This window comes from Halichoeres trimaculatus, unplaced genomic scaffold (genome assembly GCF_033239565.1).
Source record: "Halichoeres trimaculatus isolate MK-OKI-2021-1 unplaced genomic scaffold, fHalTri1.1 fHalTri1_scaffold_4, whole genome shotgun sequence".
In the NCBI taxonomy this organism is placed as follows: Eukaryota; Metazoa; Chordata; class Actinopteri; order Labriformes; family Labridae; genus Halichoeres; species Halichoeres trimaculatus.
Genome location: NW_027437182.1, coordinates 35,431,499 through 35,455,587, shown reverse-complemented (window position 1 = coordinate 35,455,587; position 24,089 = coordinate 35,431,499). Strand labels below are relative to the sequence as shown.

General features: G+C 39.8%; 1 protein-coding gene across 1 annotated transcript in view; it reads right to left on the bottom strand.

Moving 5' to 3' along the window:
* Window positions 1-20,266, bottom strand: part of naaladl2 (N-acetylated alpha-linked acidic dipeptidase like 2) — an 894,403-nt gene extending 874,137 nt beyond the window's left edge. The window contains exon 1 of the mRNA XM_074668343.1: window positions 20,201-20,266. The gene's annotated coding sequence lies outside the window, so the exon portion shown is untranslated. The remainder of the gene's footprint in view (window positions 1-20,200) is intronic.
* Between the last annotated feature and the right edge of the window lie 3,823 nt (window positions 20,267-24,089).

Sequence of the window (24,089 nt, the reverse complement as noted above, 5' to 3'; positions counted from 1 at the left end):
TCTTTCATTTTGGTGCTTTCAAAGATTTTTTTTCTTTTTTATGCCTAGGAAAGTACTGGCATTGATTCATAAGTTACTGAAGTACAGGAGGTACAGAAGTTCAGTACAGGACGGATTTTGCGGCGTTTCCTTTGACTGAAACCAGAACAGGTCCCCAAATAACCGACCTCTACTGTTCCACTTTTTAGTACCCTTTGGTTGGGGTGCCAAACATACTGATCCAATCCCTGAAGGTGAAGCTAGAAACACTGCAGTCTGTTGATAGGTCAAAAGAATCATCACTTCCCATATGACGGCGGTTGCTGTATCCTGGTGGCACACATCCTTCTATGAAACAAAGCTTGATTGTGTTTTGTTACAAAGCACCACATGCCAATCACAAAAGAATAAAAAATTCTGGATGTTTTCCAATTTTACTCTTTATTTACTATGTTGTGTTTTATCTTTTTCATTGGATTTATTAACAAGGTACCCTGTGTGGCCTTGCTCTGCCGCCATGCTATTTTGTAGCTGATGCAGCTATCAGCATCCAGCTTACACGCTGCCTACCAAGAAGGGCACGGTTGGCTGTGGAAACACAAACAGGATCAAGCTTGACTCTAAATCTAGTTCTGGGGTTATTAGTTTACCCCCGAAAACAACTCGGCTGTGAGAGGGTTATTTATTTAACCCACTGTCCACGATAAAATAACCCCCAGTTGTGATGGACTTGGTTTAGTACCTCTTAACCAATGGTCTTCTTTGAGCCTGATAGTGTGACTGTGTCTCTGTCAGCCCCCGGTGTTCAAGTTTAAAGAGTGACCCCTTAAACTGGAGACCTTCAGCTGAACATGTCAGAGGATATCCAGCTTATAACCTCAGGAATGCATCCTAGTTATACATATCTGTCATAATCTCCTCATCAAATAAGTGTTTAATGATGAGCTAAAGCTGTTGAGAAAGATGCATCGTGCTAAAAGTTGTCAAATCAACAGGCTTCTTTTTTAAGCTGAAGCATGGGTTGATCTCTGAAGTCATAATGCTTTAGATGGCAGAGTGGTCTGGTGTTACACCTGAGGAAGTTGTTTCAGGCTTTTTGAGACAGCTTCGACCTACAATGGCTTTGCTACTATCACTTTTCTCCTTTCATGTGCAATAAAGGACGATCAAAACCAGCACAGGCTGATTCCCCTCCTTGCTAACGTAACCCCCTCTGTTCTGTCTGGCAGAATGACGAGATTGCTTGGAAATCAGGTTCTCTGTGTTTACTGTGTGAAATGAAACACACATGCAGGTCCAAGGCAACCTATGACAGAAATAACATGGAAACACCTGAGGACTCTGAACCTGAGCCTGCTCCAAATCAGAATGCAAGAGAAGTTTCTATTATGAACTCCAAACTGACAACCAATGCACACCTTCCAAATGTGGACCCAAGGACAGCCTCTGTTGCTCAGAAAAGAACAGCCAATCAACACATTGTACAGAGGAAAGGAATGTCTTGCAGATTATCTGGAACGCCCAACGGCAGTATATAAAACAAGCTGCCTCACCCTTGCTGAGCAGTTGATTTCCTGCAGACCTGTCTACTCAGTTTGTTAAAGATGGCTTGTTTTGAATAAAGTTTTTGGATTTGAACTCCTTGACTGATTGGACGTTGCGTCTTCTTCCTCAGTAGTCTAATAACCTGTTATTAGAAATTCAGTTATGAAGTGTTTAGGCAGAGGAATTAGGGGCCCTACGAGGCCTGCAGGATGCCTGAAGCACCAGAAAAAGTTACTACGACACCAGACGTAGTTCCTGCACCTTTAAGTTAAAACACACACACAATGATTAGCACTGCAGCCTCACAGCAAGAAGGTCTTCGGTTCAATTCCCAGCTTACTAGCTTTCTGTGTGGAGTTTACATTTTTCCTTAGCATGCGTGGGTTCTCTCCAGGTTCTCCAGCTTCCTCCCACAGTCCAAAAACATGTTCACCAGGTCAATTGGTCACTCTAAATTGTTTGTAGTGTGTGTGTGAAAGGTTGTCTGTCTGTGTGTCAGCCCTGCAACTAACTGTCTACCAGTCCAGGGTGTACACCACCTCTCACCCAATGACAGACCGTGAACAGGATGCATAGTTGGGAAAATGAGGGGCTGTATACACGACAATGGTTCTAGGGTGAAACGCAAAAGTTTTCTTGCGTTTCAGCCTCGCGTTTACACGGAAACGGCGTTTCAGCCGACCTAAAACGCAAACTTCTGAAAACAGCCTCCAGAGTGGGATTTTTCTGAATTGCTCCCGACACCGTTGCCATGTAAACAGTAAGCCGGCATTTTCAGTGGAAACTGCCTCGTGCGAGTGCATACAACAGGACAACAGTACCGTTGTTACAATTGTCGTAAATTACTGTGTTGTGCTTTTGCTGCTCAATCTGCTGAATCTGCTGACTATCTTTCAACAGAATGAGCATCTGTTGCTCCACTTTTTAACTTAGTATTCCCCCAATACACCAGATGACCGGCTCAACACTACTTCAGTGGAGATCTCCCAAAAGCAGCTTCTGGACAAGACAGTTATAGCGCCACCTACAGGCCTGGCATGCTTACTACAGCGTTTTCAGTCCATCAGCGTTTCCGTGTAAACGCAGATTTTTTTTCACTGCGTTTTTACAGCGTTTTAGTGTTTTCAGATAAAATGTATCTTGGACAAAACAAAATCATTTTCTCAGAATGTCCATTTCAGAAAATGTCTGTATCTTTCATATCATTACACATTACTTGGTTCAACTGAAAACTTCTATATTGTGCATTTAAAAAAAACTATGCAGCAGAGCTGCGCATACAGTGTTCCCTTACATTAAATCCAGACAGGAAAGAGAGTGAGCTGCTGGCTTTCTGTCACAAAGCAAAGCACAACCCTTCAAAATAAGAGTCTTCTTCTATAAACAAATAAAGTAGAGCCTTGCATGTATTAACAGAACATAAACATTTTCCAACATAAAAATAGATAAGAGGCTAACTGCAACAATATAAGGCTAATCAACAAATGTTCAAGAATCATTAAACTAATAACACTTGTTTATTATTTGGTTGTATGGCAATAAGAACTACAACATTTTTGCAATCTTATTCAACTTTTAAACCCCTTTTATTTTATTTCATTTTATTTTAATTGAACATCAGGGATCTTTACTATAAGGTGAACGATTAATCTTGTCTTAGTTGTGTCAATGGCAAATGAGGTGAGCCTTTTGGACTTTGGTACAATTCCACTCAGACTGCAACTGTACAGCAGCACCAAACAGCGAGGTGCATGAGGGAAAGGTTTGACACTCCCATCTGACTCGAGCCTAATGGGGCGGCAGGGTCATGCTGTTTAATGGCAGTTAGCTAGCTGAGTGACAGCACTGCACCAGGCCAGGGGCTCAGCTGTCACGGGTCGCAGGTGTGCCGCTGAGTTATGTGTCATTGTAGGATGCGATAAGGTCGACAAGGGACTGGGTAGGAGAGGGAGGAATTGATAGAAAAAAGATAGAGAGAGCAAAGAGAGGGAAATTGTGTTGACTCCCAGGGTACGATTTCTAGACTGCGACATGTCACCCTGCAGTCTGCTTCTGCAGTGCTAACAGGTAAAAGTCTATCTCTAAATGATAGTTTCACAAAATGTCATAAACAGCCTCAACTCTTTCTCTAACTTTACTGCACAGCGATATCAAAACAGCAGCCTGATTTACATGTAAGAACTCTGCCTTGACTGTTCTCCTTTGACCAACAGAGCCATGCAAATGCAGAGAAAACAGCCACCGGCTCACAGAGAGGGACTCTGTTAACCTGCACGCTGCTGTTCCCACACCAATGACTCACCCGTTTGAGCAATTTAACTGGGAAATGTCAGCAGCAATTATAATGCAAAGCTAACCTTTTGTCAGGGAGATTGCTGCATCGATATGTTGTTTCTTGTCATACATGGTAACAAAGAATGCCTTCTTGACTATTCTCAGTAATTCCAATGAGGGAGATTGCTTTGTCAATGCAACGCCAGAGTCTTTGCACAAGACTGACATACAATGGGCCTCTTTGCATGATGAAGCCAAGAGTTTGATGTAACAACTGTTCACATTTCCCTCAGAGAAATGCTAAAGCTAAACTGAAAGTTGAATATTTATGTTTTATTATCAAATTTGACACAGTGTGATGGATAATTTGTATCAAATGAAACAGTACAGTTTATTTTCAAATGTTTTTACCAGGGGAAGGCAACTTCGGGGTGTCACAGCTGGCACATGAGGCTATTTATGTTGGCACGCAGAGAGTAATTACAATGAGGCAGAGGACAAAATAAATGAATGATAAAACTATTGCGTTGTATTTTATGTAACACTTAACAAAAATAAACACACTCTCAAATGTTCTTAAATAAAAATTTAACAAAAATGTTAAATAACAAAATTTAAATAATGACGTTACAGGTGCGAGGATGTGTCCTGCACGTGCATCACTGCAAACCTCTTGGACGTGCAGTGTGCCAGCTCATAATCACATCCATTTAGCGGTGTTATCAAGGCAAACAAACCAAGTTCCAACATGTGCGCGCGGACTGATACACTAAGCGGCGAGTGCCTCGTAGCCAGCTGTGGCTCTGCAGCGGAGGTAGCGCCGTTTTACGAGATGATGAGAACTAGAACCCTATTTAGCGGTGTTTTTGTGTGAAAGTGACGCGCTGAAAATTCTCTAAATAAAGCGTGAATGCAGACCCATATCAGATTTTTTCAGTGGGAGTCCGTTTATTTGTGTTTTTGGTCAAGTAAAATATGGCCCCGTCTGAGTGCAGAGGAGCAGGGAGGGGGTGTTTGGTAAGTATTCGCGAATCCCCGGAGGATGTCAGGAAATGATCCCGCCCACAACTTAACAAAATATGATTGGCTAAGACAGCTGTCATTGTCAAATTGTGTCCACATTGGCTTGAGTTACACAGGCATTCGTTGCAGTTACTGAAGGCCCTGCCTGCCAGAATGTGTCACTGATTTACCCAGATACCATCAAAAGGAAAATTGTGATTGGTCCATTTTCCATTTAGTTATATTAACCCACTGTTTGCCAGGACAAGTTTATAAAAATAATATAAAAGTCATTGCTATGATTTCATTGAGTAAAATAAATAAATAAAAACAAAATAAAGAAATAAAATAATTATTTAGGAGTACAAAAATGCTTTCAATATTTTTTATTAGGCCTTCACTGAATACCTTGAAGGCCCAGAGGGTTCCCCTCTGCTCAAATGGGAGCGAGCTGAGACCACCCATTTATGGTGATCTTGGCCCGCTTGTTTTGTCCCACATCTGAGCACGATTGCTGTGTTTACATATTATGCCTTAACGAACCGGGGTTTCAGAGGGGCTGCCCACTGTTTCAGAACAACTGCCCCAAACAATCCAGGTGTGGATACACCATTAGAAACTGCTCACAGCCCCTTTAAGCATCCAGACCCCACCTTAGATGCTTGCCTTTGAACTGTGTGTCCACAACAAGCCAACAATCTCTCTACATTTGAGAGCAGTGTCCAAGATTTCCAAAGCAAATCTGGATCTGCAATCTGGATTCATCAAAACATATGAGTGTTTTCCACTTGACCATATTGACATAGAACATGTTAGTATGCAGCTTCCTCTTAGTGCTGGACAGTTATAACCAGTAATTGTGGATGCATTGCCAAACAGTGTCCACAGAGAATGGTTTCTGGAAGAGATTTTGAATCAATGCAGAGTTATTCCTGTTTTTAATACAGTATTACCATAGTGCCTAAAAATAATAGACTCCAAGTTTCACTTTTACATCTTTTCCCATTGACACAGAGATTTGTTCAAACAGTTATTTCGCTAAGGAACAACATCCTTAAAATGTTGAATTATTTGCTCCCCCAGTCTCTAACAGAGAGGTGAAACACTTCCCATCTTTATCTCCATGTGGCCCAGCGTCACTGGAAGTCTCTTTTTATACCCAGAGATGTTACCAAACTGTTGTAAACTAATATAATTAGTCCGGAAATGTCCCTCGAGGGTTTTACCAAACACTACACAACAATACATAATAGTTTTCAGTTTGGATCTTCAGTGGACCCTGAAGGAGTTGTAAACAATCTAAATCAGAATCTATGAGGATTTTAACCAGTATGACAAGTTTTTAGGGCAAGCACTGCTCTAAAAGTAACTCTTTTAGAAAACACTGTTTGATTGACAGTTTTTGACTTCTACTGCTCACAGGGTACTCTACCTGGTGTGTTGGAAAACAAAAGCCAAGCACTTTTGTCAGAAAAAAATCTCATTTACTCTTATTATGTCAGCTGTGCTTGTCTGAATGGAGAAAAATCAACAATCAGTCCAAAAAAGCACACCACAAAAAGAAACAACCAGAAGCTGGTTTCAGCTGAGATTTTGGTGATTTTGATCAACTGAACAACTCAGTACAAAATAATACCGCAGAAATGAAAAAGAACAGTTTAGTAAAAGAAAAACTACTCCAAGTGGAGTGAAAAATAGAAACACCATGTCCTGATTGAAAGTGGGTTCAAAGTGTTAACATAACACATTCTGGGGCCAGTCTAAATCAACCGCTGGGTTACCAAATGAAAGCATTTTTATTACAGCCAACCTCCCTCTGGGAACCACAAATACAAAATATCACTTTCAAAGCCAAGCTGGTTGCTGCAGTGAAAGTGCCGGATAAACAGAACAATGAGCAATCAGAGGACATGAGTGAATATAAAGAGTGGAAACATAAAAATAAAACATCACCTCCAGATTCTTTCACAGCTGTGATGCAGAGGACTAATAAACATCAACATCCTCAAAAAAAAAATGGATTAGTGTGCTCCTTCCTATGTGACGTGTAGGCGTGTCATCCATCACACCTGAAGAGCTAATAAATCCTGAAAACAACACACTCTGTTAAAAAGAAACGAATGTTCAGTTTACTCCTATTGTTATCTTGTAAAGTTCACAAATCTGCTGAATCCATAAACACAGCATGTCTTTTGCAAACAGGAAAGGTCAGGTGACTCATAGCAAGCATACTGTATGCAGTTCATGCCAAGAACATTACAACATGCATAAAGCCAGCACACATGCAAAGACACCATCACATCTAACTCAGTAGATTTGAAGATCTTAAAGGGGACATATCATGCTTGTTTCTCCTTTTCACTATGCCAGACTAGGATGCCTGTAAAGCATTTCTGCCCTCAGTACAAGTCATTTAGTTCCTTCATTGCCCCACAATAGCGTTCTCAATATCCTCATTTTAGGCCATTCTGAAGATCTTGTTGAAAGGCTCCGTTTGGAGAATGACCTCCAGTAACCTCGCAACGTCACAGCCCTTTGTGCTCTGATTGGTCAGTTCTATCAGAGGGGCGGAGGAGGTAGAGCAAGGGGGCGGTTTTTGCAGCATGGCAGTATTTACAAAATCGCCACATTGAATGGAGCAGACCGAGCGAGTTTGCTGTTTGCCAAAACTTCACCGTAAGGCATTGATAGCACTAATAAAATGGCAGAGTGTAGGATACGTCCTTTTGTATTGGACCCCGAGTCAGACCCAGACGGTTCTGCAGTTCAGGAGGAAGAAAATCCACCTGGACACAGATCATCTCAGGACGCTTCAGTGTCATGAGTCAAACTGGTACTGTAACATGTATAGTTTATACGTGGGAATATAGGCAGACTTCACCAATAAACTATTTCTATAACAGGGCTCCATCCTGCTCCTTCACTTTTCTCTGTCTGTTTTATCCATCATGCTGAACATGTAGTCTAAAGATCGCCTCTACCGTCAGTTCATCACTATGTTATTACCGCAGCATTATTGTGGTCCAGGTTCACAGTGCATGTCAGAGCAAGCATGCAAATATCACAGTCTCACAAGTATTATGACGTCTGCTAAAACTACAGTGTTTTAACTGCTAATTCACCATGTAAAGCCGAGCTGCTCAGCAGAGCAGAGTCCCTGCATCTAGCATCTGAGGGGGGATACTCGGCTCTTGGTGGGTGTATCCCTCGGTGGTGGTTGTGTGACTAACTGACATCACAGAGGAGGAGCTGCTTTATCAGATTACTTCAATAAAAAGAAAGGATCCTCGTGTCGTCACGACGGTTGAAATCTTGCGGCCATCTGGCAATGACCTATTTTCAGAGGCATCAAATGTTCTAGGTTATCAGAAAAAATACAATATCTCATTTTTTGAAAATTCAGGGGGTTTAAGGTCTTGTTTTCAAATTTATTATATTATATGTAAGTATTAAATCAGGGATTAGCATGATATGTCCCTTTTAAGTACATACTGTAATGTAGTACACAGCATACAATATGCACTTACAAGAAAAGTGCACAAAATCTCACAGAGTAATGTTGTCCCAAATCAAAAACTGCAGCTTCACATTTACAGGTGTTTTTCTGTTATTCTTTGATTACAACCATAAACCATTGTTTGATCTATTCCCACCCCTTCCTCTAGGTAGTCTATGTGGTGATGATTGAGGGTGAAATGTGTCCACCATTTCAAACTAATCTTTATGACTGATTTTGAGTGCACCAGCTGAGAAATCAAAGTGCACTGCCTTTTTCCAAACTGTCAGTGTGAACGCACTTATGCACTCAAGCAAGTAAGAGTAAGCGCAGAAGTACGTAATTTGAGACACAGCCATTGTTCCTTACAAATGATGTGATATATTTTCTGTCTTAATAAAAATCACTATAGACCCCCTTTGAACCCTACACCATCACAAAGATGATGAAGCTGCACTTTGCTCATTTCATTCAGACAGGTCAGCGTTCTCTGAACTCTCAATTAAAACTGTAAGTAGCCTCAAAATGTCTGGTTGTTCTGTGGATACTCCACTGTGGAGATCTACTGAATTCTGACAGAAGGACCACGGTCATTTTAGAGCATCAGGTGTTTTGGAGAGAGGAGTGACTGTGCAAACTGGAGACCTTCAGTCAAATATGTCATCAGTTAACAAGGTCACACTTTACACTGAAACACCAGTGACATCTGCGGCTGAGTTAATAAATATATATATATTTTTTTCCAACCTCAGTTTAACAGGTTCAACTGTAAATAAGACAAATTAACTAATGGAACTCTGAATACAGTTTTTACAAAAAATTTCCAAGGCACTGAACAGTTCAGTGAAATCAATTATCAAGAAGAAATGGAAGGAATATGGCACTTGTGTGAATCTGTCTAGATCAGGCCGCCCTGTAAACTGAGTGACCGTGCAAGTAGGAGACAAGTGAGAGAAGCAACCAAGACCCCTACGACTACTCTGAAGGAGTCACAAGCTTCAGCTGCTGAGATGGGAGAGACTGTGCATATAGCAACTACTGCCAGGGCAAACTTTATGGGAGAGAGGCAACGAGAAAGCCACTGTTGAAGACAATTCATATTAGATCTTGACTAGTCTGCCAAAAAGCATGTGGAAGACTCCATGGTCAAGTGGAAGAAGATTCTTTGGTCTGAAAAGACCAAAATTGAGCTTTTTTGCCATCAAACAAGACGTTATGTTTGGCGGAAACCAAACACTGCACATCACCAAAAACACACCATCCCCACTGTGAAGCATGGTGGTGGTAGCATCATGCTGTGGGGATGTTTCTCAGCAGCCGGACCTGGAAGGCTTGTAAAGATAGAGGGCTGAATGAATGCTGCAAAATACACAGAAATCCTGAGGGACAATCTTATTCAGCCTGCAAGAGAACTACAACTTGGGAGAAGATTTATTTTCCAGCAAGACAATGATCCAAAGCATACTGCAAAAGCTACACAGGAATGGTTAAAAAAGAACCAGGTAAATGTTCTGGAGTGGCAGAGTCAAAGCTTAGACCTCAATCCTATAGAGAATTTGTGGCTGGACTTGAAAACGGCTGTTCATGCCCGATACCTGCGCAACCTGACAGAGCTTGAGCAGTTTTTCAAAGAATGGAGCAAACTTGCTGTGGACAGATGTAAAAGACTGACTGAGACTTATCCACACAGACTCACTGCTGTGACTGCATCCAAAGGTGCATCTACAAAATACTGACTTGAAGGGGGTGAATAATTATGCAAACGTTAAATTTCTTTAAATATTTTTTATTTCATTGACATTACTTTGTAAAAATCTGTTTTCACTTTGACATTTAAGAGTTTTTTCCAATAAATTTTTGTGTTAAAAAAAGCAAAATTTTATTGACCATGATTGATTTATGAAAGCACTGAAAGGCTAAAACATCCAAGGGGGTGAATACTTATGATAGGCACTGTATGTATGATGGTTTTGAAACATGTCTGAGCTCTCTGTCAGAGGTTTCACAGTGCTGACTTTACATTTTACAAGACTACAGAGATTCAAGTTGACACCAAAAAGAAAAAAAAAACTTTATTCTCCAGTGAGTCAAAGAAGAGTTGTGCAACACAGTGAAACTGTTGCCTCAAGCAAAGAAAATATCATCTCACATTCAGGTTCAGCAAACAGTACCAGGGTCTGTGGTAAATCTGTCTCTGTGCTGAACTCTGAGGTCCTTCAGGTCCATTAATCAGGGGACGCTGGGAGTTTTAAAGGTCCATTATAAGTCTGAGACATGACAGCATTATTCAGCCAGACTGGGCTTTACACCCTGTGTGATATCAGGTTTAAGACGGCATTTCACACATTCTGGTTAACACTTTGAATCTACTGAATCTAACATATTGTTTTCGTTTTCACTTTGTCTTGTTGTCCTTTTTGAAAGGGTGCACACGTTTCTGTAGTGTTTTTCTTTCAAAGAAAGTGTTCAGAGAATGTGGCCAAGTCGATTAATCCATACATCAATGCCTTCAAGTGCAAGTGAAAATAGCTTCTGAGGATATCAACTCTTAAAATGCCAACAGCTCCACTTAAACGACAGATGTCAATTTTGTTTTATTTTTTATTTTTTAACTGAAAGCTTTCTTCAGCCTAACAGTTTATTTGATGGACTTGAAACATCCTGGTTATTTGGTGACAATTTGGCGAGTTTGTATTTCAGTGTCCTGAATCTAAAATCTTGACCTCTTGCCCCCCCCCCCCCCCCCCCCCCCCCACACACACACACACACACACACACACACACACACACACACACACACACACACACACACACACACACACACACACACATACATATTCTACAATCCCCGGAAAAAATACACAAGAACGGCAGCTGTCAATCATCCTTTCTAACCTTGTATAACTAATAAAAACAAAACTTATCAGAAAAAAGAGGAACTTGAATACAAGGCAGTCAAATGCTATCTTCAAATCACCACAACAATCTGACGTGAGGAATATTTCTATGAGGTATTTAATTTTTCAAAGTTTGTCCACAGTCCGTCAGCAATGACTGGAAAGCCTGATTTTTGACATGTACTGAAGCCAGCCACCAGGGGGAGCAGTTTTGTGGCAACCTTGCTTCAAGCAAGAGGATGTTCATTTTTTTAATATATTTTACAGTCAATGGATCTGACACTCTGTTAGAGCTTTAACCTGGCTAAAACATACCACTAATCCTCATTTATATTTATTTATTTATTTACTTTTTTATCACTGGAGATAAATGGTCCATTTCCCCATCGTTAATGGTTGGACGTGCTTATGGGCCCAGTATGTGAGAGTCTATTAATGTAGCTCACAAGATTTAAAGGATAAAAAACACATACTTTAAAACAACAAACAAACAAATCATCAAATTCTTTCACAAAGTTAAACATTACAACTAGCACAATAGCCGCTGAAACAATTCAAATGTATGTGTTCTTATTGTTGTCCTCTAATTCACACAAACTATACAAGCTATTACATACAGTTATTACATATCGACTCTGTCAGAGATGGTAGACGTCCATATGTATGGAGAAAAAAAATGTAAAAATTCCCACACTTTTTTGTTGTTGTTTTCAATTAATTTCCAGGTGAACCAGTTTTTAATACTAGTTCTTATACTTCATGAACAAATTAATACTCAATGAAAGCAAATATGAAGCTTTAAGGAAATTATTAGACCAATAAAGGATCCATACTGGCGCAAATGGAAGTTCCAAGGGGCAACTTGGTGGAAGCTTGCAACAGGAAATGTGGGAGAGACATACAATACAATTGGTCTGCACAAAAAAAAAAAAAAAAAAAAAAAAAAAAAGATAAAATAAATTATTATTATTATTATTATTATTATTATTATTATTATTATTATTATTATTATTATTATTATTATTTTATGTGCCCATTATTTAGCGACCCTATAAATGCATTAATTATATTTATATGCTTTTTTAGAAATATTTACCTATGTAAAGCGTCTTTGAGTACCTTGAAAAGCGCTCTTTAAATAAAATGTATTACTATTATTATTATTATTATTATTATTATTATTATTATTATTATTATTATTATTATTATTATTATTTTATGTGCCCATCATTTAGCGACCCTATAAATGCATTAATTATATTTATATGCTTTTTTAGAAATATTTACCTATGTAAAGCGTCTTTGAGTACCTTGAAAAGCGCTCTTTAAATAAAATGTATTATTATTATTATTATTATTATTATTATTATTATTAATGCTGAAGCTGCGTGTTCCACGACACAAAGATCCACTCAATGCATCAGAGGACATAAATGTGTGCATATAAAAATCTCTGGAGGCAACTGAGAGATGTACACCTAGAAAATGGCAGGTTTGAGAAGTGCATATAGAGGAGTGACTCATTCAGTATAGAAATGAATCAAAACAGCCAGGTACGTATGAATTGTTTGAGGTGCCATTCTGCTAATAATAGTGTTTAACTCAACCTTAATGTTTGTTGTCATCTACATTTTCGGAAGTGGAGCCCACAGGGCTCAAATTGCAGAAATGTTCTGTGCTTTCACCCTTTGTGCCTGCTTTTAGCTGTGGCTGAACGGTCTTACAGATTGGGATTTTCTAATTGAAGCTTTGCGTGAAAATGGTTTTTAATGCTTTGCACCTGTATTGATGCATTATGTTAAACAAAACATTTACTACATGTCTAAATTAGCTATGAAATCACTTTATTCAGCGCGTCTGACAGAGTGCTTTCACCCTATATTACACCATTTTCATAACTTATATCTGGCCTTGTGTCCTCTGATGTTTTTTGAGCTCCTTTAGTTTTACACAAGTAGCCTACGCACAGTACAAATGTAGTTAAGTGAGACATTACTAGATACACCCATCCCTCTCACCCCTGGGATTTGCTTATCCACCATCTCTGATCCTCCTGCTGGGAATTAGAGAGCATTGCCAACCAGTGTTTAACAACCTCTACTTCATCAAGCTGCTGTGAACCAATCCAGAGTACAAAAGAAGTTAATATCTTTGTAGATATCAGAGAAAAAAAGGGGGTATTTATACTCCTGACTCTGCAGCACAGAGCGCCCTCAGCCTGACAGTGAATCAGTGAGAAGACTCAGCGGGTGTCTTTGAAGCACATCAGCAATCGAACTGGCAGCTGTAGTGATATGAAGCATAAAGTAGAGCAGGGTGCAGGCTAAGGTCACTCATAACATGCACTCAGGGAGATCATGTAGCACTTTGTAAAACCAGCCTATAATTAGATCAGTCCAGATGCTGATAAAAGTGGAGATTTCACTTTCAGGGCTCGTTTGTAGTTTCCAGCATGCTGTCAGAGATGAGCTCCTCAGAGATAACCAACAGTTCTGAGAAACATTTAGAAATTATTTTCAGTCCAAAGAACAGATATTTCAGCCTTTTATACATTCTGTCCACTCTATAGATTGGAGTATACTTTAAAGCGTGATAAGAGGCCATGATTGCTTGTGTGTGCAGCATAAGTGGTGCATCGAAGCAAGTAATGGGAGACAATGACTTGAGAAATGGATGACTCCTCAAAAGTCACCTTGACTGAATTGAACTCATCATTCATACGCTCTCTCTCACACAAACTCACACACACACACACGTATGCACAGCCTCCCCACAGCTGACCAAGGTCTTTGTCAACATTAAGGACACTGAGCATGTTGTACTGTGCTGGGTGATATTCATCAGACATGTCTTCTGCCAAATCTACCTCCATCATTGCTGGGGATGACAACACTGACAGTGACAGACTGTCCGGCTCTCCCCCATCCTTGTGCTGCTGTTTCAACTTTGTTGTTGTTTATATAAGATCACCACATTTCAAGCCTGTATTAAGTTATCCTAGACCCTGTTTCCACCAAGCGGTCCGGTATGGATCAGAACAGTTTGGTACAGGTTGGATTTGTAAAGCCTGATCCTGTTTGTGTTTCCACAGCCAACCATGCCCTTCTTGGTAGGCGGTGAGTAGAGAATAAATCTTATCTATACAAAACCAATCTTTTGCTCAATGCAATCCTCAATCTCTTAGGAAATCTGACCCAACCACACAAAATGAAACAGTGTGTAGAAAAAATACTATATAACATTTTTACAGAACCCTACAGAGGCTGTTAGGAGGTTCTGTTGTAATTAGCAGAGGTGGGTGTGACTGCGCACCAGGGGGGAGTTGACGGCGCACCAGGGGGAGGTGTCAGCAGATTCATGTTGGCGCAGTGACAATTTCGTGCCAAAAAAAGTGTGCTGAAAGCTCGCCAGCTCCAACCTGGTCTATCCTCGGCAAAAAGCGGAGCGCACCCCACGCAGCTGTAATTTGGAGACAGGCGCACATGTGCGTACATGTCAACAAAGCCTCAGAGGCAGGTTTCCAGAGTGTCAGCCACATTTTTTTGCAATAAACAATCACAGCAATCACTATTTAATGTAACCGTCTGAACCAGCATAGACATTTATATCTATATTAACTGTCCCGTCACATCTGATGTCAGATTAAAGCCGTTTGTCATAATGGAAAGTTAACCTGATGGCAGCTGGAAGTTTGATGCACATCTTACAATTAAACAATAAACAGCCTTAACATCTGATACTGAGTATATATGTGGTTCTCTCATTTAATTTAATTCAAAGAAAAGAGGGAGAGAAAAGGCGAAGAAAAAAAAGAGACTAAATAATGTATGTCACTCAGGATTTACCCGTGATTTCCCATATTTCTCTGTTTTAGTCTTTGTTGTGTAAACGCCCCCTGAGTCATCTACCAATCAGAGCTAACGTAACCTCACTCTTCATTTTATTGATAGACTCTCAAGTTTGAACAGACCACTGCAGAATAACTGCTGACGGTGGGTTGGAATCAACATTAGCACAAATAGATTAGCTCCTGTGTTAGCCTCTAGCTCAGACTCTATCTCTCTCCTGTTTATCTTTCTTCTGCTCTTCTGTCCTTTTTTTTGTCTGACAGTTAGGCTCCAGTGTCCACCATCACTACAAAACTAATCACAGAAATTGTTGTCAAGCAGAGCAAAATAGAGCCCAAAATGTCATAACAACCTTAAATGTAATAAAGACAAATGTTGTTAGGCTTGAAATATAATAACTGGTCTATAATGTAAGAAAAGTGCTGAGCCCAAAATGTAATTAAAAAAATGTAATAAAACCCATAATTTAATGATTTGTTACATTTTGTGCAAAAAGTTGTTACATTTGGGTTTATAACTTTTTGTTGTTGTTGTTGTTGTTATTACATTTTGAGTCATTGTTACATTTCGGGATTTAAAATGCCATTAACACGATCGGGAAGCTGAGAAGTAGCATTTAGGAATAACCCTTATTGGCGCTGACATTCTCATTTTAAATTGTGGATTACGATCAGGCAAATATCTAGAAGGAAGACTTTTTCAAGATCATTTTAAAACTCCTCCTAAAGATGGTCCAAAGTTTTTTTAATCATTAATTCAGCATGCATCTGTAATCATACAGTTGTTTTAATATACAGTTATATTCCATAAACATTTGTCTGGACAAAGCAATGCTGTTCCATCAATAATCCACATTCCCCTGGTCTTATTATGAACCTTTTTAAAAGAAACCACTTTCTCCAAGAGGAGCTGAAGCATCAATTCCTCTCTGCAAAGTGCCAGCACTTTTGTTATTCTCATGAAAGGACATATCTTCCATCTTAAACCACCTGATTCTGTGGAAATTTTTGTATTTTTCTGGATGAGGTCTTCTAATAATGACCTGTCATCTACCTCAGGGTATCCACTGATGTAATCAGTCTCCATGTATCAGCCAATCATAACAGAATAAACAGTTGACAATAAGATCACTGCCTTCTAAGCCCTCATATTATATCTCAAAGTATTTCTCTTTATTCACTGTTTTCCTTTATCTTTTCAAGCAGCATGTTTTCATGATGTATTTCCTATCGCAAAGATACCAACACTGCTAAAGGCAATGGGCTGAAACTAAATTCCACTGAGCTGTATTATAAGGTCATGCTTTCTCAATTCTGCATCTCAGATGCACTTTTTCCTCCTCTACAAACCCAGGGGCAACAAAAGGTTATTGAATTGAAGACTTATTTGTTTACCGTTCAACAAGAAACCACTGCTCAACAAAATGTAGATTCCAATCTCTTGCTGCCACAGAACTGACACTTTCCTCAACACTATCTTGGTGCCCTGTCGGTGAAGATTTTCCAGTCTGACCTTCGAACCCTTAATCTGAGCAAAGACTATAAGCCTATGTCACTGTGGCCCCCATCACAAGTGTGTCCTCACATTACCTTTTGCTTTGCTGATAGAGTAATACATCAAGCTTTAGCAAAAGACTGATTAGCTAATTATGGTATAAAACGAGATGCCAGTGCCGTGACTGGGAGAAGCCAGACCAGATCTGGTGTATTTCAGCCATCAGTCCAAGTATAAGCACACAGAGTCACCACAAAAAGAGTCTCAGGGTTGTCAGAGTTCTTCACTGACTGAGGTCAGTGAAAAAAACATACTTATTTAGTGTTTTTTTTTTTTTTTCCATGTTCATTTCCTTGTTTTTTTTTTTTCCTTTCCTTGTTTTTTCCTCATGAACTGGTAAAACCATGTTTAAAACTATGTCCTGTCTCTTATGAATGAGATTATTTTCTTATTCAAATCCCACCACGATAGAGAATAAATCTTGTCCAAGGAAATTTATCTTTTGCTCACTGCACTTCTCACTGCTAGTGTAAATGCAGTAAATACGGTATATGTGAAACTGTGCTCTCTCAGGAAAATTAAACCAAACCACCCAAAATGACAGATAGCATTTAGAAAGAAATACAACATAGAACCATTACAGAACCTGAAAGAGGCTGCAAGGGAGGTTCTTTTTGAATTAGACTGCAGCAGCACCTTTGGGCCCAGAGTCACACGCACACTGTCTTGGACTCTTATAACATGACTCTTAACAAGGCCTGTGTTTGTTTTGGAAACAAATGGAGATTTTCTCTTAAACACTACTTTTCTTTGTTCAAGACAACTTTTCACCAGAAACAATGCGGTGAGGTAAGGTATTTATCACTACAATAGTTTAGTAGCCGGCCATATTCAGTGCTGCTGGCAGGTAGGTGCTCTAAGACATGTCTGTAATGTGTAAATCCTGGTTATGTCCTGCCAGTCATCTACCAATCAGAGCTAACGTAACCTCACTCTTCATTTTATTGATAGACTCTCAAGTTTGAACAGACCACTGCTGAATAACTGCTGACTGTGGGTTGGAATGAACATTAGCACAAACAGTTTAACCTTTGTTAGCCTTTAGCTTGTGCTTTAGCCTTTAGCTTGTGCTCTATCTCTCTCCTGTTTATCTTTCTTCTGCTCTTCTGTCCTTTTTCTGTCTGACAGTTAGGCCCCAGTGTCCACCATCACTACAAAATTAATCACAGAAATAGTAATCAGCAAAAAACACAGATCTCTCTTTACACTACTAAACTTCATCAGCCAGCGTGGTGTTGTCATGAAGACCCATGCCATGTAAGAGCCTGAAATGTAATAATGACCCAAAAGGTGATTAAGAAAAATGTAATAAATGGTCTATAATGTAAAAAAAGTGCTGAAAATGAAATATAATTTTAAAAAAGTTGTACAACTTAAAGTATAAAAAAATTGTTACATTTTGGGAAAAAAGCCACGACTTCTCCAGGATGTCCTAACCAAGGCGGCTGTAAAGTCTCAGTGCAGGTAGAGCAACAATGCCTGACTTGAAGATCCTCAGCACTTGTTGCTATCATGTCAGTGTTATCAGATATCATGTTTCTTACATCTTATTACGTCTTGAGCTCGCTGAGAGCCTGAATGACTGTCCTCATCAACAACTCTTCAGTTTCTCTTCACCAAAGCTTCAGCATTTAGTATTGACAGCCACTTCTACTCTACACAAGGCTTTACTTGTTATTCATGCTCACTGCTTAATGGAAGGTCGGCTATGGAGTACACAACAGGTGTTCTTCCCAGACACACACACATACACACACATGCTTAGGCTCAGAAACCTGCAGGCTGCGGTCCACTGGCTCCTCGGTGAGGGACATGCATCATTAACAGCTTTTAAACTGCAGAGGCGTCTCGCCTTCAGGATCTTATAACAGGCCGTCCTTCTCCCCCTCCTTACAACGTCCCACCCACTACACACACTCTTTAAAGTGTTACTAAAGAGGCTTAACAGCCCATTCCAAATAGCCTGCATGGGGCATTTGTAGTCTATAAAAAAAGCTACAAGCTACAAATGGTATCTCACTGAGTGCCCTTATGGAGCGTACACCAGTTGCTGTGCTGAGATGGTTTGAGGCAGCAGCAGGTGAGTAAATTTTTTCTTTTTTTTCTTTTAAATAACACACTTGTTTTTTCCAATAAATGCTCAAAGAGGTTTGTTAGGAGTTGGTGAAAGCACAGAGGCTTGTAACAACTTATAAAAGCATACATCTGCATACTTTCAAGTGTTTGGACAAGTGTTTAAGGTATGAATATTTCAGAGCAGGAGGACAAATCTGAAGTGGTTGTAGTGTACGAGTCTATTCTTTGAAGTGAGTGCATTAGCAGTCTGATGTAAGGTAATCCTTAATGAAAAAGACGTCTCTAGTTGGGATTCTGAACACCAGAACCAGCCTTTCTGCCGCCTCAGCACGGTTGACGGGCTGCAGCCTGATGCGTCCTCGTAACTTGCCATTCAAACACCACGAAACGACATTTTTAAAAAAATGCCGTGTTTGCAGGAGTCTGATGTGGATCAGATGCCGGGGCATTTAGCAGCAGCTGCTGTGGATTTGTTGTTGCTGTTGTGGAGGCTGATGTCTTTTTTAGGCATTATGAAATATATGGGATTACAGAGTGAAGCACACACAATAGACTCTCACTGGAATGCTTCTTAAATGACATTACTGTCATGGCGCTGAATGAAATCCTCGACTGTGCTGCAATTCAGTCTGTGAGATTAAACGTACCTTTAAAGCGATTAGAAAACTGGTCAGCAAGAAACGATAAAACAGGGAAATACTGCGAGACGCCATCTAAAATGGCTTCAAATTCACAGCAGTGGATTGTACAGTGAGACGAATGCTTACATCAAAGGAATCCACACATCTGTCTCCCTATTTAATGCCCACAGAATGTAAACATTGCACAAAGGAGCTCATTTAAAATCCTTTAACACATTTTCTGCAAAACGACTCATTTTTAAGTCAGGTGCATTTTTATTACTGTAATATTTTGCCGTTTTGCGCTATATTTAGCGAAGCAGTTTTGCGTTTTGTGAATCGACATATATTCTTAAAGCTGGAATATTAATCATGCTTTTATAAAATAATGGTGATTGTTAATGTATTTGCAGTCATAGGTGATAAAATATCAAAAAATGATCGCACGTGTTTAAAATATGTTACGAGAGTATCGAAAAATATATCACTGAGCTCCGCAAAATGAGCATAAATATCAAAAGATTTCACCCCGAAACACCTGAAATCACAGTGACATCTCTTCTCAAATGTCAGAAAATTTAAAAAAATGCCAGCGAACAACCGGGATCAAAAAAGGTGCAGTGTTTCTTTAATTCCCTGCCTTTGCAGCGGCAGCAGCAGTAGCGGGGGCATCCCAGGCGAACCACAAAGCCAAGGGTTAAAGACGATACCACGCTGACTCTCCCTGAACGACATGCCACGCCATTTTACCAGCTCTTTATTTCCCCGTCATCGCAAAACCAGCTCCAACTTCCTGCCCGCTCGCATGCCATTCAAGGACAAGGATGAGAGAAGAAGAATAGGGGAGGAAAAAGCGGTGGAATCAGTGTTTCAAATACATTAACGGAAGGTCATTGTCTGTGGGCTTACCCTGGGAGAGACGCAGAGGGCCTGAACCTGCCAGAACCTATCCACAGCGACCGGGAGCGGGACCTGCGAGAGACCAGAACAACAAAGACAGTTTGTGACAAAGCTGAGGCGCCGCAGTCCGAGAGGAGTGAAATCAAATGTGACATTTTTCATTTATTTGTAAATGGCTCCTTGGCGGCACACTCACTGGAAACGACAGTTGGGCTCTTACCAAGTTAAGGGGAGCTGATGGTAGAATAGAGGGATCCTGACAGAGGTTGTAATGAGATGCCGCATTAGGGCCGCTCTCTCATCCACTCTCCCCTCTCTCGCCCAGGAGCACGCCCTTCACTTCCAATCTACCACCCCAACCATTTGGAAACGCTTAACCCCACCAAGAAACTACACTAACCCTCTTTGGTGCTCTGATAAAACATTCTTTGTGGCTTTATTTTGTCTGCGATGCCTTTGATGCTACAAATGCCTTTGTCAGAAGGATTTTGGAGCATTTGGAGCCTTGGGAAGGTTGGAAAACCATTCACAACACCTGCCCTGAAACAGGACTAGAAGCACAGCCTGGGGCTGTGAAGCTCTGACTGGCAGTAATAGAAAATAACTATGTACACTAATTAAGGTACTGTGATCCAGAGCGATGTTTAGGTCGTTATACTTTGAGAAGTTTGGTTTGAAGCCGCAGCACTTTGGGAATTGTTGGTTTCATGCTGTCAAAGCTCATCTTTGTTTTTATTAGAAGGATGAAGTCACATGATAACCTTTAGAAGTGGAGGACAATAAGATCACTGTAGTAGTTTACAAAATATGGGTCCAAGTGGTTTTTAACAGATGTACCGTAAGTCAAAGGGGACATATCATGCTGAGCCCTGATTTAATCCTTACATATAAAATAATAAATTTGAAAACAAGACCTTTCACCCCCTGAACACCCCCTGAATTTTCAAAAAATGAGATATTGTATTTTTTCTGATATCCTAGAACGAGATTTGATGCCTCTGAAAATAGGTCATTGCCAGTTGGCCGCGAGATTTCGACCATCGTGACGACACAAGGATCCTTTCTTTTTATAGGAGTAAACTGATAAAGCAGCTCCTCCTCTGTGATGTCAGTTAGTCACACAACCACCACCGAGGGATACACCCACCAAGAGCCGAGTATAAACGTATAAACTATATATGTTACAGTACTGCTTTGACTCACCACACTGAAGCGTCCTGAGATGATCTGTGTCCAGGTGGATTTTCTTCCTCCTGAGCTGCAGAACCGTCTGGGTCTGACTCGGGGTCCAATACAAAAGGACGTATCCTACACTCTGCCATTTTATTAGTGCTATCAATGCCTTACAGTGAAGTTTTGGCAAACAGCAAACTCGCTCGGTCTGCTCCATCCAATATGGCGATTTTGTAAATACTGCCATGCTGCAAAAACCGCCCCCTGGCTCAACCCCCTCCGCCCCTCTGATAGAACTGACCAATCAGAGCACAAAGGGCTGTGACGTTGCAAGGTTACTGGAGGTCATTCTGGAAACGGAGCGTTTCAACGAGATCTTCAGAACGGCCTAAACTGAGAATGTTGAGAACGCTATTGTGGGGCATTGAAGGAACTAAATGACTTGTACTAAGGGCAGAAATGCTTTACAGGCATCCTAGTCTGGCATAGTGAAAAGGAGAAACAAGCATGATATGTCCACTTTAAGCTTCATGTACTCTGGAGTTCTTCACTATTACTAGAAACACCTCCCCTCTTGACGTCCTTCGCTGTTTATTTAAATGCATGTCTGAGTATTTCAATGTTTTATCCTTCTCAATGAGAGGTAAATATTGGAGTGCATTATCATTTGAAACGAGGACACTGACAAAACTTCAGGTATTTTTCATGTAAATGATAAAATAAATGGCTGTAACTAAAGCGAGTTTAAGAGCACCTACGCTCACTAACTGTGGTTATTGTTTAAATATTTGTTCTTTTATTATTACCTTACTCTCCCTGTTTGTCAGTCTTACATTTTCATTGCATACTTTGATTGTGTTGTGTACTTTCGACGGTCTATGTATCTTGAACTCGACTTTATAACTCTGTTTTTTTTTTTAAATTTTTATTATTATTATTATTATTATTATTATTATTATTATTATTAATTTGGAAGGAACTCCAATCAGGGATAGGGGTTGCAAATAAGCCACAGCTGGATACCTGAATGTATGACACCTCCTCTGTATACTTAAATGAACTAATGTGCCATGCATTTGTCTCTTCCGAATAAACAAGTAAATAAAGATTAAAAAAAGTATCTGTCTATCATTTATTATCTAATGCATTAATGCTAATGCTACAGAAAATCATTAGCTGCAGAACTATAGAAAATAATAAAGGATTATTTTGAAAAGAAAAAGGTGACTGTGTTCTGTCTTGTTGGTTATCTCAGAACCTTTTCTTTATTCACTCAGGACTTTAACCCACCCTAATAGTTAACATTAGTTTGACATATAAAAAAAAAATCTATTTCTTCTAGCTGCCCCAACAGAAAACGTTTGCTTCTAAGACACATCATATAGTAGTGGCCAAAAGTGTTAAAACACCCGACAGATCTGAAAGGGTTGACCTTTTATTGTCTCCAAATCCTGATCATGGAACATGCAGATGGTCATTCTGAGCAAAACAAAGATCAGATGAAGTGAGTCCTCAAGTTTTTATCGACTTTGAACTTTAATACTTGGTTTGTCCACCTTTTGCAGCAGTTACAGCAACATAATATCTCTGGCGTAATGTCAGTATATTACCTGAGAGCTTCAATGCTAATGTTATCTCATGATTTCAGTAACTCAAGACAAAGACTTTCCTTTGAATGTTCAACAGATCTGTCCACTTTATGTCACATCTGGATCAAATCTGTTGGATGGGGTAGAGGTCTAGACTTGAAAGGGTCGGTTCATCTTTTTCAGAGTTCCTTTGTATAAGGGAAATGACCTGAATCTGCTCTGTTCTACAGTATAATAACAGAAGGATGACTTATATATTTCATTCATTTAATTTGTTTTATAAGTATTTTAATAGCCAGCTCAAGACGGAACAAATAAAACATCTTAAACAGCCAAGTGTTATGGTGTTACAGTTGCGTCTTATAATTTTGGCCACCACTGGAAGATAAAATGCATTAGACGCCAGTTTCACTCTTTTTCTTAAGACTTTTCTTTTAACTCAGTACTTGTCATCTAGGGGTGGGTACAATTAGGTACTTTTATAGGTACCGACTGAATTCTGTCAAAAGTACCGAGTACCGATTCATGCAAAACCAAAAGGTACCACATTTAGGTACCTAAATGCATCTTTGTGACTGTGAGGGAGTAGGTGCTTTTCCATGCTGGACATGAACACAGCATTGCAAGGTTATATATTGTAGAATAATCATATTAAATTGAAAAATGAAATATCTTTTTATTAAACAAATTAATATTTCTTTACCATATAAACACAAAAAAGTACCGAAAAGTGGTACCATTGAGTACCGGGACCGATTGCCAGGTATCGGGCATTGGTACAGTATCGTGTCAAATGTGAAAGGTACCCATCCCTATCGACATCAGATTGTTGCTATAGGGATATCATTGATAATACATCTTTCTAATGGCACTACTGAACTTCCTTGAGGAAATGAGATTTTCTGTATGATTTTTTTCTGCCAGATACAAATAGGTACGATGCATGCAAAGATTAAATTGTTTACCAAGTAATCATTTGAAGTAACTCATTTCTTAGGTCGTGTCTGTCCTCACTTCATCAAAGGATGAACTGAAAATCAGGACCTGTCTTTTGGCTGTAGTACCTCTCCCTGCCACTAGTGATGTGTTTATACACTACACCATGCACTGAGGAGGTATATAAAACACCCTATACA